At 34.6% G+C, this 15298-nt stretch overlaps 1 long non-coding RNA gene across 2 annotated transcripts in view; it reads left to right on the top strand.

Moving 5' to 3' along the window:
* Nucleotides 1–11188, top strand: part of LOC109499150 — a 64760-nt gene extending 53572 nt beyond the window's left edge. For both annotated transcript variants that reach the window (XR_006597075.1, XR_006597074.1), the window contains one exon: nucleotides 10712–11188. This is a non-coding gene — a long non-coding RNA (uncharacterized LOC109499150). The remainder of the gene's footprint in view (nucleotides 1–10711) is intronic.
* Nucleotides 11189–15298: the final 4110 nt, after the last annotated feature.

Genomic DNA, 15298 nt, shown 5'->3' with positions numbered 1-15298 from the left:
GATTAGTCACTTGGAAAACTAGTATGAAGTTTTAAAGACAAAAATTATCAACAAAAAAACCCCTACAATTACAATAATTAGTTATGGGATATACATGATAAAAACATAAAATGAGCTCTCAAAAACTTAAAACGTAAGGGGTGAAAGTAAAAATACTAAGCTTTAGAATAATATCAAACTTAGTGTTTATCAACTTAAAATAGACTGATACAGATACAAGTTATTTGTAAGCCTCATGGTAACCATAAACCAAAAAAAATACAGTCAATATATGCAAAAATGATAAAGAAATATAAGACTATCATTAAAGAAAATTATCAAACCACAAAAGATGAAAGCAAAGATAGAAGAGCTAAAAACGTCTAATAAACAATTAACCAAATGGCAATAAGTAGATAACTATCAATAATTACTTTAAATGTAAATGAACTAAATGCTCCATCAAAAGGCATAGAGTGGCTGGATGCATTAAAAAAGAAAAACACACAAGATCCATCTATATATTACCTACAGGAGACTCACATCAGATCTAAGGACACACATGGACAAGAAGTGAAGAAATGGAAAAATATATAAATGGAAACCAAAGAAAGCTGGGGTAGCTATACTTATGTTAAATAGACTTTAAAGCAAAGACTGTACCAAGAGACAAAGATGAACACTACATAATGATAAAAGGGTCAATCACACAAGATGATTAATATTTGTAAATATTTATACACCCAACATAGGAATACCTAAAAATATAAAGCAAATATTAACAGATTACAGGGAGTACTAAACAGCAGTACAATAATATCAGGGACTTTTAATATCCCCCTGACATGAATAGATCATTCAGATACAAAATCAATAAAAGAATATCAGTTTTACATGACAAGTTACACTCTATGGACTTAACAGTTGCATATAGAATGTTCATCAAAAACCAACATTCTTCTCAAGTACACATGGAACTTTCTCCAGGTTAGGTCATGTGTTAGGCCACAAAACAAGTCTAAATAAATTTAGGAGGGGGTGCCTGGATGGCTCAGTCGGTTGAGCATCCGACTTCAGCTCAGGTCATGATCTCACGGTTCGTGGGTTCGAGCCCCGTGTTGGCCTCTGTGCTGACAGCTCAGAGCCTTGAGCCTGCTTTGGAGTCTGTGTCTTCTTCTCTCTCTGCCCCTCCCCTGCTCATGCTTTGTCTCACTCTGTTTCTCAAAAATAAATAAATGTAAAAAAAAATAAAAAAATTTTTAAATAAACTTAGGAGGATAAATATCTTATCAAGAATTTTTGACCACAATGATATAAAAATAGAAATTAATTACATGAAGAATACTAGAAATCTCAAAAATATATGAAGTTTAAACAGCATGCTACTGAACAATGAGTCAAAGAAGAAATAAAAAGGGAATGTAAAATGCCTTGAGATTTTTTTAAAAAAGGAAATATACCAAAACTTGTAGGATGCAGCAAAAGTAGTTTTAAGAGGGAAGTTCAAACCAATAAATGTGTACCTAAATAAACAACAAAAATCTCAAATAAATAACCCAACTTTACACCTCAAGGAACTAGAAAAAGAACAAAAAACCCTCAAGTTAGTAAAAAGAAGGAAATAAAGATTAGAGCAAAAGTAAATGAAATAGAGACTAAAATGACAAGAGAGAAGATTAATGAAACTAAGAGTTGGTTTGTTTACAAGTCTTTTGTCACATTCACCAAGAAAAATAAGAGAAGACTCGAAATTAGAATGAAAGTGGAAATATAATTAACACCTCAGAAATACAAAGGATCATAAGAGACCGCTATGAACAATTACATGCCAATAATTGGACAACCTACAAGAAATGGATAAATTCCTAGAAACATAAAACCTACCAAGACTAAGTCATGATGATAAAGAAAATCTGAGCAGACTAATTATTAATAAAGAGATTGAATCAATAACTAAAAACCCCACAACAAACAAAATATGGTTTAACTGATGAACTCTACCAAACATTCAAAGAATTAATACCAATCCTTTTCAAACTGTTCCAAAAAATGGAAGAGTGAGGAATTCTTCCAAACTCATTTTATTAGACCAGCATTACCCTAATACCAAAGCCAGAAAAAGATACCATGAGAAAAAAAAATACATGCCAATCTCCCTGATGAATATAGATGAAAAAATTCTCAACAAAATATTATCAAACTAAATTCAACAATGCACTAAAAGGATTATACAACATGATTAAATACATTTTTTTTCCTGTGGATACAAGTATGTTTCAGCATCTGCAAATCAGTCAATGTGACATATCACAGGAACAAAATGAAGAATAAAAGTCATATGATCAATCATTTCAATAGATGCATAATAGACACTTAAAAAATTCAACAAACTCATTTATGATAAAAATTCTCAACAAAGTAGATATAGACACAACATGATAAAAGCTGTATATAACAAGCTCACAACTAGCATTGTACTCAATGGTGAAAATCTGAATACTTTTCCTCTAAGATCAGGAACAAGACAAGGAAGTCTACTTTTGCCACATTTATTTAACATAGTATTAGAATTTCTAGCGAGGGCAATTAGGCAACTACAAGAAATTAAAGGCATTCAAATTAGAAAGGAAGAAGTAAAATTGTTATTTTTTGCAGATGGCATGATAATATATATAGATGATCCTAAAGATTACATTAAAAAAACTGTTAAAATCAAGGAATGAATTCAGTAAAGTTGCAGGATATAAAATCAATACACAAAAATCAATTGTATTTCTATATGACAATAAGAAACTATCAGAAAAAAATAAAACAATACCTTTTACAATTGCATCAGAAATAATAAAATACCTGGGAATAAATTGCACAAAGGAGGTGAAAGGTCTATACATTGAAAACTATAAGATGTTAATGAAATAAATTGAAGAAGACACAAATAAATGGTAAGATATTTTAGGCTTTTGGTTTGTTAGAATCAATATTGTTAAAGTGTCCATACTACCCAAAATTGCACAGGTTCAATGTAATCCCTATAAATATTTCAATGGCATTTTCCAAAGACATAGAACAAACAATCCTAAGATTTTTATGGAGTCACAAAAAACCCTAAATCACAAAAGCAATCTTAAAAAGAAAGAACAAAGCTGGAGGCATCATGCTCCCTGATTTCAAACTGCATTACAAAGCCAAACTAATCAAAACACTATGGTATTGGCATAAAGACAGACACATAGATCATTGAAAAGGAATGGAGAGCCCAAAAATAAACCCATGCATACATGGCCAATTAATTTACAACCAAGAAACCAAAAATTGGGGGAAAGGACTGTCTCTTTAATAAACAATTTTGGGAAAATTAGACAACCATTGAATGAAATTCAATCACTATCTTACTCCAAACACAAAAATTAACTCAAAATGGATTAAAGACTTGATTGTAAAAACTGCAACCCGTAAAATTTCTACAAGAAAGCATAAGTGGTAAACTCCCTGACATAGATGTTAGTGATAATTTTTTAATCTGGTACCCACCAAAAGCAACAAAAGCAAAAATAAATAAGTGGGACTACATCATACTAAAAAGCTCTACAGAGTGAAGGAATCCATCAGCAAAAAGGCAACCTACTGAATGTGAGAAAATATTTTTAAATCATATATCTGATAAGGGACTAATATCCAAAATATGTAAACAACTCATATAACTCAATAGGAAAGAAAATAATCCATTCAAAAAATGGGCAGAAGGCCTGAATGGATATATTTACAAAAATGGAATATAGCTGTCTAACAGATACATGAAAAGAGCTTCAACATCACTAAACATCAGAGAAATGTAAATCAAAACCACAGTGAGGTATTACCTCATACATAGTATAAGTGCTATAAATAATTAAATTAAAAAATGAAAAGAAAAAACAAGTGTTATTGAAGATGTGGAGAAAAGGGAACTTTTGTGCACTGTTGATGGGAATGTAATTGGAGCAGCCACTGAGGTAAACAGTATAGAATTTCCTAAAATTAAAAATAGAACTACCATGCAATCAAGGAATTCTACTTCTGGGTATTTATCCAACAAAAACACAAACACTAATATAAAAAGTTATCTGCACTCCCATGTTCATTGCGGCATTATTTGCAATAGCCAAGAAACGGACACAACCTAAGTGTCCATCAGTGGAAAAATGGATAAAGAAATTGTAGATACACACACACACACACACACACACACACACACACACACACACTGAACTATTATTCAGTCATATAAAGAACTGAAATTTTTCATTTGCAAGAACAAAAATGGCTCTCAAAGACATTATGCTAAGTGAAATAAGTTAGAGAAAGTCCCATACCATATCAGTTATGTGTAGAATCTAAAACAAACACACACACACACAAAAAACAAAAAAAAACAAAAAAAAACTCATGGATACAGCGTAGATTGGTGGTTGCCAGAGGCAGGGATTGAGGGATTGACGGTTGAAAGTCAAAAGATAAAAAAAGAAAAAGAAAAAAGAAAAAAGAAAAAAAAGAAAAACAATGCCAAGGATAGTTTGATTTACGATGTATTGAAAACTAAACTGTGCTTTTAATAGTAGGTGAGCAAACAATATTTAATGAATGTATTAGCTACTCAACTCTTGGTTTAAAAAACAACCAACGAAACCCTCCATTATCCATTTTATATTAAACACGGAAAGTGGGAATTAAATGCTGTTTAAAAGTAACACATAAAACCTATTTTTTCAAAGTAAATAAAATTTATAACAAAAAATATGATTAGAAAGGAGAGGGCTTTCATAAATTTTTTTATACTCTGCTGATATTTAATGTCTGACTTCAAAAATTTTAAAGCATAATATGTGTTGTTAATTATTTATTTTTATTTATGTACAAGATCTAAAAAGAACTGTTCAGAGTGATAATACCACACAGCTTACAGAAAATAAAGTTTCAAAATATTTTAAAAGATATATTTAAAAATATGTATGTGTTTATTGTTTTTATTTATTATTTTTCTTCAGTTTAGGAAGAGAGGGAGAGAGAGCATGAGTGGGGAAGAGGGGTAGAGACGGATAGAGAGAAAATATTAACCAGTCTTCATGCTTAGCATGAAGCCCAACACAGGACTCTATCGCATGAACCATGAGATTATGACCTGAGCTGAAATCAAGAGTTGGATGCTCAACCAACTGAGCCACACCGATGCCCCAGTATATATTTATTTTTTGTTGTCTCTTTCTACTGTGCATTACTGATAACTAAAAATAATTGTATACCTGGGCACTAGGGAGGCTCAGTCAGTTAAGCATCTGACTCTTGATTTCTCATGGGTTGTGAGATCAAACCCTGTATTATTAGGCTCTGTGCTGACAGCATGGAGCCTACTTGGGATTCTCTCTCATATTCTCTCACTCTGACTCTCTTCACTCTAGTTCTCTCTCTCTCTTGCTCTCTTGCAAAATAAACATTTTTTAAACATTTAAAAAATAAAAAAAAATAAAAAGTAATTGTATACCACTGATCTAAACAGCAGGTATCTAAAATGAGAAGTGTACATTATTTATTTATTTTAGAGAGAAAGAGAGAGAATATGCTAGTGGGAGACAGGGGCAGAGGGAGAGCCGAGAATCTCAAGCAGGCTCTGTGCTCAGCAAGGAGCCCAATCCCACTACCATGGGATTATGAACTGAGTCAAAAGCAAGTCAGACACTCAACTGACTGAGCTACTCAGGTGCCCCAGAGAAGTATACATTTTAATACAAAATTTTTTATTTAAAAATTTATATGGAATTATGCTTTACTAATTTTTAATATTTAGACTGGCACGTTTTCTAAAGCTATTATATATCAGAAGGTCATGTATAATGTAAACAATAGGATATTACCCTTAAGGAAGAGTAAAGTTCTATGAGGCATTAGGTAAAAATGGCACTCTCAGAGTTTCTTCCTTTTCAATGTACAATTAAAACTTGAATTGTGGGTAACTTGTTCTTCGGGTGTTCCACAAGAGAAGCAAATATTTCTAATAAATTTTAACTTGATAAACGAACCATGTCTTGCAATACAAGTACTAAGTGATGCCGAATGTCACATGATCACAACTGAGCCAATGGTTCCTCGCTCTCTCTCTTTTGCACACATGCACGCTGTGGGATTGTGGGTGATTGTCTCCCATGCTTGGATGCTCAGTCTCAGACAGAGGTGTTTGGCAGAAATCAGTGATTTTTCAGAACATTAGAAGGTGCCCACAACTGGCACTAGTGTATTTTTTATCACTTCAAACCACCTATGGACAGTCCTTTGCTTTTGCATACAAGAGGAAGCTTAAGAATGCTTTGCCTCACTCTAGGTCAGGCTGCCTGCAGATAGAGACCCTTTCCTCTGATGCCTTATTGCCATTTACATTAAATACAGTATATGACAGTTTATTAATACTGTACTGTAGTCAAAATCCGTTAGTGACAGTGAAAGTCATCCTGCACAATAACCCTCCTCTCTTGTTCTCTCACACCAGCCATGAAGATTTTCAAAGGTAAGTGCAGGTTAATTTGTTTATTTTTCTTTATATTTTGTATTTCCTTTATTATTTAGTATTATATTACAGTATTATAATCATTTTTATATGGATATTTTTGGGTTGTGGAACAAATCATCTGAGTTTCCATTATTTCTTATGGGGAAATTTGTTTTAATATACAAGTGCTTTGGATTACAAGCATGTTTCTGGAACAAATTATGCTCACAAACCAAGGTCTTAACTGTATTCTGAACAAGTCCAGCTTACATATGGCAAGTTAACATGGTATATGGGTTATATATTAACTAGTTTAAGCTAAATAAGTGTCAAAATTAGAAAATGACCTTACAACATTCCTATAAGGAAACAGCCTATTAAAATTAGCACCAATGATTCAAAATATACAAAAACAAAATAGCAGATACAATATTTACACTTCCTAATTTAAGCTCTTATCTGCTACGTTATGAGACAAAGCAATGATGATTTTTATCTTATCTGATAAGCTGGCAACATTTGGGAAAAATATCAAATTATCAGAAATAGGGATTTAGAACCATTATATTTAAAAACGAATAGTGCTCTGTCTTGTAGTTCATTTTCTGAGTTAAGAATGCTCTGACGTTCTTGTGATTAGAAAGATTAAAAAAATTATTTCATCTTCATTTTTTAAAGATCTATATTTTGAGTATTCTGACTATGCTTACAGAATGTATAGCATGTCAGGATAATTGCTTATATATACAATTTGTTTTTAAGTTTATATTTGGGAGTAATTATTAATAATTATTAAGAGGTGGATTTTTTTAAGTTTGAATACCACTTTTCTGTGAGCTGAGATTTGAACCTTTTTAATGAGGATGGAAACTCTGTTTAATATTTGTAATTTAACCATTAAAACTTCAACATAAATCAGGGCACCTGAGTGGCTCAGTTGGTTGAGCGTCTGACTTCAGCTCAGGTCATGATCCAGAGGTTGGTGAGTTTGAGCCTGGCATTGGGCTCTATGCTGACAGCTCAGAGCCTGAAGCCTGCTTTAGATTTTCTTTCTCCCTCTCTCTCTGCCCCTTCCCCACTCATGCTCTGTTTCTCTCTCTCAAAAATAAACAAACATTAAAAATGAAAAAAATTCAACATAAATTTAACATACAATCTACAAATATGAATATTTTAAAACAAAATATATTAATTACACAATCTGGAATCTGGTATTCTTTACACTGCAACATAATTGATTTCTACGCAGCTAATGTGTATTGGAATTGATTGTTATTTGTTAACACTGAGAAAAAAAAATCTATACCTGTGTCCATAGATGCAATATTTATATAAACACTGTTTTGATTTTCAAAAAGCATATCTTACTTTTGAGAATTTTTAACTGCAAACTGTTGGAATGTATATCTATGTTAATCTGGGCTTCATCTTTCCTATGGATAGATTGCAAAGGGAATTGGTTCAATTTCATAAGTAAAATTTGGTCAAGATCATGTTCAGAGGCATACATTTCACCTTTGAATTACTTAAGATAATCTATTTTATCTAAGAGTGAAACTAAGTTATGTCAAAGGCCCCATACAATTTTTCTGGTGGTGACACCTCCTCTCTATGCTAATCCTCACTCTTGCTAATCCTTCAAGTTTCCAAATCATTCCAGGATCCTCTGTAAATCCCTAATGTGTTCCTTTAATTATATACTCTGTCAGCACAGCTTAATGTTTAGAAACAGATATTTTGAGTTTGAATCTTGACTCAACGCATATTGTATGTGACTTAAAAAAAATCATTTTGGGGGCGCCTGGGTGGCTCAGTCGGTTAAGCGTCCGACTTCAGCCAGGTCACGATCTCACGGTCCGTGAGTTCGAGCCCCGCGTCGGGCTCTGTGCTGACAGCTCAGAGCCTGGAGCCTGTTTCAGATTCTGTGTCTCCCTCTCTCTGTGACCCTCCCCCATTCATGCTCTGTCTCTCTCTGTCCCAAAAATAAATAAACGTTAAAAAAAAATTAAAAAAAAATCATTTTGATATTTATTTATTTTTGAAGGTGAGAGAGACAGACAGAGCATGAGCAGGGGAGGGGCAGAGAGCCAGTGAGACACAGAACCTGAAGCAGGCTTCAGGCTCTGAGCTGTCAGCACAGAGTCCAATGCTCAACACGGGGCTGGAACTCACAAACCATGAGATCATGATTTGAGCCAAAGTCAGACGCTTAATGGACTGAGCCTTTGAGCAAGAGGCTAAGTAAGGTCTCAGGATTTAGTGTGTCAATACACGTAGCCCTTGGAAAGTATGTGGCACAAGGATTCATGGACATATCTTCTATTGTCATCATACTGATAACTTCTGGTATTATGGACAACAAAGGGAGTTGTTCAGCCACAGGTGCCACCAAATCTACTGCCAGCACACTGTGCTCTCACAATACCCAGAGGGATCTTTTGCCAGGAAAGATGCCAGGTCCTGATGCTGTAAGCACTGACATGTGGTCTGAGGTCCTGCCTGCTCTGGGCACCGTGTGCATCCCTGAAGTTGGCTGCTGATGCTGTGGCATTCATTGTTCCATGGAGACCTTAGTCAAATGGGTCATTCTTCTATTTGCTCTTTCTCCAGATCTTTTGCCTGGAGCAAACATAGTGGCCCACTTTCCTTTATCCAAATCTTAATGTCCAGAATAGAGATTACAAACTAATAGCTCACAGACAGTATTTAGTGTTTGTTAATATGTATTTAAGGGGTGCCTGGATGGCTCAGTTGGTTAAGCATCTGACTTTGCTCAGGTCGTGATTTCAGGATTCATGAGTTCGAGCCCCACATTGGGCTCACAGCCTTGAGCCTACTTTAGATTCTGTGTTTCCCTCTCTCTCTGCCCCTCCCCCATTCACACTCTGTCTTCTCTGTTTCTCAAAAATAAATAAACATTAAAAAAATATATGCTTTGAATGCCTTTAGTTTGGCCTTTATTTTCTTTTTTTAATTGAAATATAATTGACACAATGTTGTATTAGTTTCAGATATACAACACAGTAATTCCATTTTTTTTAGTAATTCCATTTCTAATTGACTATAGACTTATTATTAATTATTACCTTGAAACCTAATAGAGTTCCTTGTTTGGTTCCTGAAGGCATTTTTCTTGGGGTCTAGTCTCTTTCTTGTATTGTAGGGTAAAAGTATTTCCTCCAGGTTCTTTGTTACCACATCTGCATAAACTCTGGCAAGCTACCTCATTAGTTCTATAGATGTTTAGGAATTTAAGACTGGTGTGGTTTGGGACACCTGGGTGGCTCAGTCAGTTGGGCGTCTGACGTCAGCTCAGGTCATGATCTCATGGTTTGTGGGTTTGAGCCCCGCATCAGGCTCTGTACTGACAGCTCAAGCCTGGAGCCTGCCTGGGATCCTGTGTCTCCCTCTCTACCTACTCCTCCCCCACTCACACACCGTCTGTCTGTCTCTCTCTCTCAAAAAAAAAAAAAAAAAATAAATGTTAAAGATTGGTGTGGTCTGGGGTTTGATATGGAAGTTTTACTACAAATATAATGTGACAAAATAAGATCTTGACAATTTTATAAAGTGTTCTCCATCCTGGCTTGAAAAAAAAAAACACTACAAAAGTCCTTATAGATAAGTTTTAATTAAAAGGATAAATTAATAATATTATAAACATGCTTACCATATGTTCTTACACAGATATTTATATTAACATTTTAGAGAGTTTTGTCATGCATTTATTCTTTTTAAGAATCAAATTTATAGATGGAATCTAATCTACCTGAACTACTTTAAGGTATAATAAAAGATATGCTGAAAATAAAGAATGAACTTGAATAAACTGTTTTTGAAACCTAACTTGTATTAAAAGTTAACATTATATAACAGATCTTAAAATTTTTGAAAATCTGTATTAACAAAACCCAAAGTTATTCTGGGCCTAATGTGAATTTCTTCTTTTAATAGAAGTTTTACGTGGCTGGCTTTTTAATTCTATATCTGTATAACACTACAAAGCGATCACCACAAGCCCAATTTTTTTATCCATCACCATACGGTTGACCCCTTTCATCCATTCTGCCCGTTCCCCAATCTCTTTCCCTTCAGGTAACCAATAGTCTGTTCTCTGTATCCTTGAGTTTTCTTTGTATTATTTTGTTTATTTATTTGTTATTTTAGATTCCACATAGATAAATTTTAATTATCAAAACTACCTTCACTTTTCAGAAATCGGACTGAAAACAAAACTGTTAAAAGTGCTACAAACACACAGGGCTATATAAATTGTGGCAGTTGAACAAAGATTGAGTTATGGAAGCATTGCCCTGATGGTGACTGAAGCCAACAAAGGAAGAAGGGAACTCTCAATCAAGACACTCAAACTTAGGCTATGAGTCCATCTACAATCCAATATCCATCCATCTAACAAGTCACTCTGATCCAACCTGATTGTTCTTCTTCAGAAGTCCCTGAAAAGCTCTTTGATTTCCTTTTCTCTACCACCTGTGTTAGAGACAAGTGACTGTCTCAATCTATAGACTTCTTTTCTTCCTTTATAAGTGAACCTTCTATTTTTTAGTGAGAAATCTGACAATCCAGAATTCAGACTACATTTTCCAGCCTCTCTTTAAAATGTCTGTGACTCATAGATCCAAATTCTGGCCAATGGTATGGAGGTAACATGAAGTATCAGTTACCAAATGAGAATCAGTCCTCTTATTCTATATCAAATGGTGGTAATACTTTTAAGAATGCAGGTAATGGTGAAACCCAGATGAAACCTGAAGCAATTAGGATTACCAAAACCATTCTCCAGGTCTTGGCTTTTCACGTTAGGATGCTGCCTGGCCCATTTTAACAGAGGAGGTCCCTAAGTGATGTGTGTTTCTCAAAAAGAAGCTATTTTGGCCTTGAAATATCTTCAATTTATACTCCAACAGTTACATAGTTTAGGTGATATTTTTTTTAATGGAGCCATGTCTAAAAGATTTCATAGATTCATAGATTCCAGGTGTGTTAACCAGAAATGATTGTAAACACATTGTCTATATCCTGCTAAAAGTATCTTAGAGATAAGTATTCTCCAGCTAGTAAATGCCATTAGTGAGTTTGTCAAGGTATTAGCATGTTCACAAGAGGATTTGGTTTGCTTCTTACCTTTTACTGATTAGATTATATAAATCAAAAATCCATGTGTGGCCTCCAGGATTCCTTCCTATAATGTTACACCAAACCATTTCCACCAACTCAACTGCATTTAGCATTGACCAACATGGAGTCCAGATGGTCAAACAACCAGGAGTTGGCGCTTTTGATAAAGAATTTATATGCCCCTACTGATGAAGCCAGTTTTAGTTAAATGTAAGACTCTTCTCTCATGTAGCTTTCTGAATCCATTTCCACAACAGTTGCAGGATTTACACTGACATAAATTAATATGATTTTATAATTATTTTGCTATGTAGGTCTTTTTCTTTTGAGTTAAAATTGCATACAATTCTCTGTGCAAGCTAGATTTAATATAGTTATAAATCTAGAGGTAATTACGGATGGATGAGAGAATGGGGCATGAAGACATTGACAATGTAAATAATGCAAATGATGTCATTACAAGGTTTTTCAGGGCATGAATTACTTCAGTGCACTTTTAAGGGGACAGTCTCTGCTGTCAGAAGAAGTTCATGGAATTTAGAATTTTGGGATATACAAGGGCACCTGGGTGGCTCCATCGGTTAAGTGTCCAACAATTGGTTTCGGCTCAAGTCATGATCTCGCAGTTCATCAGTTCAAGCCCTGCATTGGGCTCCATGATGACAGAGCAGAGCCTGCTTGGGACTCTCTCTCTCTCTCTCTATCTGCCCTGCCCTACTCGTTCTCTCTCTCTCTCTCTCTCTCTCTCTCTCTCTCTCTCTCCCTCCCTCCCTCCCTCTCAAAGTAAATAAATTAATTAAAAAAAAGAATTTGGGGGTATACAAATTTATTTGAATTCACAAATATGTCTCCTTTACATTATTGGGATCTCTGTGTGTACCTAACAATACATCAACTTTCATAAAAAAGACTTGCTAGGGCTGCTGCTTTAAAAGATCCTGCACTGGTGGTTTGTAACAGCGGTACCATAACCCAGAATGGTAATGCTGTCACCAAATATCTATGCTTGTTTTACTGGTTTTTCATTCTGTGATGGTGATAGTTTCTTTGCAGTCTTAAACCCCAATCATGTTAGATAACCATTCCTGATTCCCATTTTCTTTAGAGATTGTTTTGTTGCCTTTTTTTCCTTTTTAGTAACAATTACTAAACACAAAAAGTTATAACTTCCAATTATTTCCAATGACTTTAAATAGACTTGGGTTTATTAAGAGAGAATTAGTTAGAGGATGAAACCAACACACTGAAACCTGAATTTCTAGGCAATACTCCCTAAATTAAACCATAGACCCAGAAACCAGTGTACATGCCACTTCTGCCCCTTTAGAGGGGACTGACTAGACATTGCCACCAAAGCTGTTACCTCCAGGACCATGACACCTCTGTAAGAACTCTCATTAGTAAACATGTTTGCTCCCTGCCCCTCTTGTGACAAGTAACTCCACTCAAAAGTAAACTCACTTAAGAAATGTTCTTACCTCCTGTGACTAAAGGTTGCTCAATCTAATTTGTAAAACCTAAATCATATCCAAAACTCTAATGTTGATGAAATTTGAAAAGTAATATCTTCGTCTCATTTCTTTATACACTGACAACAAAATTTAGGTCGGTATTGAGCAAGACAAGCTACTGTATTACATTATGATGGACTTTCTAATGGAAGTCAACCATCAAAACAGAATGTTAATGTATATATGTTAAAATAATAGATTAAACAAAGTTAATATGTTCTTTACTGTGGACATTTTAAGAGCCTTTTATATGTAAAATTCCTCCAAAGGGATACAATAAGAAACACTTTAAGGCTTAACCATGAGAATATTCTTATAACACATCTATCAGAAACTAATGGGATATTGGTATTTAGTGCAATAGAGTTTTGAAAACAAGCAGCCTAGCAGCTGTCTTTTAAAACAACCACTTAAGTTCAGTTAATCATCTCCATCCACCCCTGACCCACACAAAAAAATCATAAAAAGGAATGAAGCTAAAGAGAAAATGTATACGCATGCATGTGTGCACAGTGATATCGTGTGTGTGTGTGTGTGTTTGTGTATGAAAACATACATACATGGAAAATTGAAGTAGATCACATAAGAATTAACTATAAATAAACTCAAAAATATAATAGCAAAGGGGTGCATGGGTGGCTCAGTCGGCTAAGCATCCAACTCTTGATTTCTGCTCAGGTTGTGATCTCATGGCTTTTACGATATCAGAAAGTGTGAGATATCAGCCCCCACATTGGGGTGTGCACTGATAATGAGGAGTCTGCTTGGGATTATCTCTCCCTCTCTCTCTGCCCCTTCCCATCTCATGCTTTGAATCTATCTCTCAAAATAAATAAATAAACTAATAAAAAATAATAGGAAAATGGACACCATATGACTCTTAGTCAAGGCTCTGGAATATAGAGAAAAACAACCATAAAAAGACTAAATCAATCAAGGGGAAGTTGATACATCTGAAGGAGCAGAACTGGAGGGGACTCACTGCAGTATTTCTTTTAGTGACTCTTGAGGAACAGGTAAAAACAAAATCAACAAAATAAATGTATTAAGCTCACTCTGGTGTTATAAATGATCAGAATGTGCTCTTTCAAAAGAGCACATTTTTTGAATATTGTCAAAAAAATCTGAAAATCCAGGCACTTGAGTGGCTTACTTGGCTAAGTGTCTGACTTTGGCTCAGGTCATGATCTCATGGTTTGTGGGCCTGAGCCCCATGTCAAGCTCTGTGCTGACAAGGTGGAGCCTGCTTGGAATTCTCTCTCACTCTCTCTCTCTCTCTCTCTCTGGCCCCCACCAACCCACATTTTCTCTTTCTCTAAAAATAAATAAATAAATTTTTAGAAGTCTGAAAATCTACACATACCGTATAACATTTTAGAAGCTTAATAATTAAGAAATACAAGGCTTTCACTAAAAATGAAAAATTTAGGAGCTTTGTTTAAAGGAAAAAAAATTAGTTTCCTTCATAAACAACAGAACAATAAATACCAGAACATATGGAATCTATATCTATACTTGTAAGAAAAAAATATTCTCCAGGAATTTTTAATATGGCCAAATATTTTTCATTTTTAATGCAAATGAAAGTTATTCACAAAGAAGCAATTGCTCATAAAATGTATTCAACATATAATTTCTTAAAACTATTATTTGCAGAGCTCCTAGGTGGCTCAGTCAGTTACGTGTCTGACTTTGGCTCAGGTCATGATCTCAGGGTTCATGAGTTCAAGCCCCTTGTCAGGCTCTGCACTGACAGCTCAGAGCCTGAAGCCTGCTTCAGATTCTGTGTCTACCTCTCTCTGCCCCTCCCCCACTCACACTCTGCCTCTCGCTCTCAAAAATAAATAAACATTTAAAAAAATTTTAAAAAACACTAATTACTATTGTACTCAAGTTAATTATAAAGTTAATATGCATAGGGCATCATCAAGTAGGAAGGAAATCACAGTGCATATATGTTAACAGGATGCTCTTTCACTTAAATTGTCATGTGACATGAAATCTAAATGACAAGGAGCCAGCCATTCAAGGATCTGAGAAATGTAGAGTGGGAAGCCTTAGTTCATGAGCATTATGAAAATGATATCAGAAATTCAGGGAGGTCTCATGCACGTAAGTCCAGCAGTATAGAGTAAGTGTAGAAAGTTTAATC

Source organism: Felis catus, chromosome B1 (assembly GCF_018350175.1).
Source record: "Felis catus isolate Fca126 chromosome B1, F.catus_Fca126_mat1.0, whole genome shotgun sequence".
Lineage (NCBI taxonomy): Eukaryota > Metazoa > Chordata > Mammalia > Carnivora > Felidae > Felis > Felis catus.
Note: the sequence above shows the minus strand (reverse complement) of the source record. Positions and strands in the feature narration are given on the sequence as shown.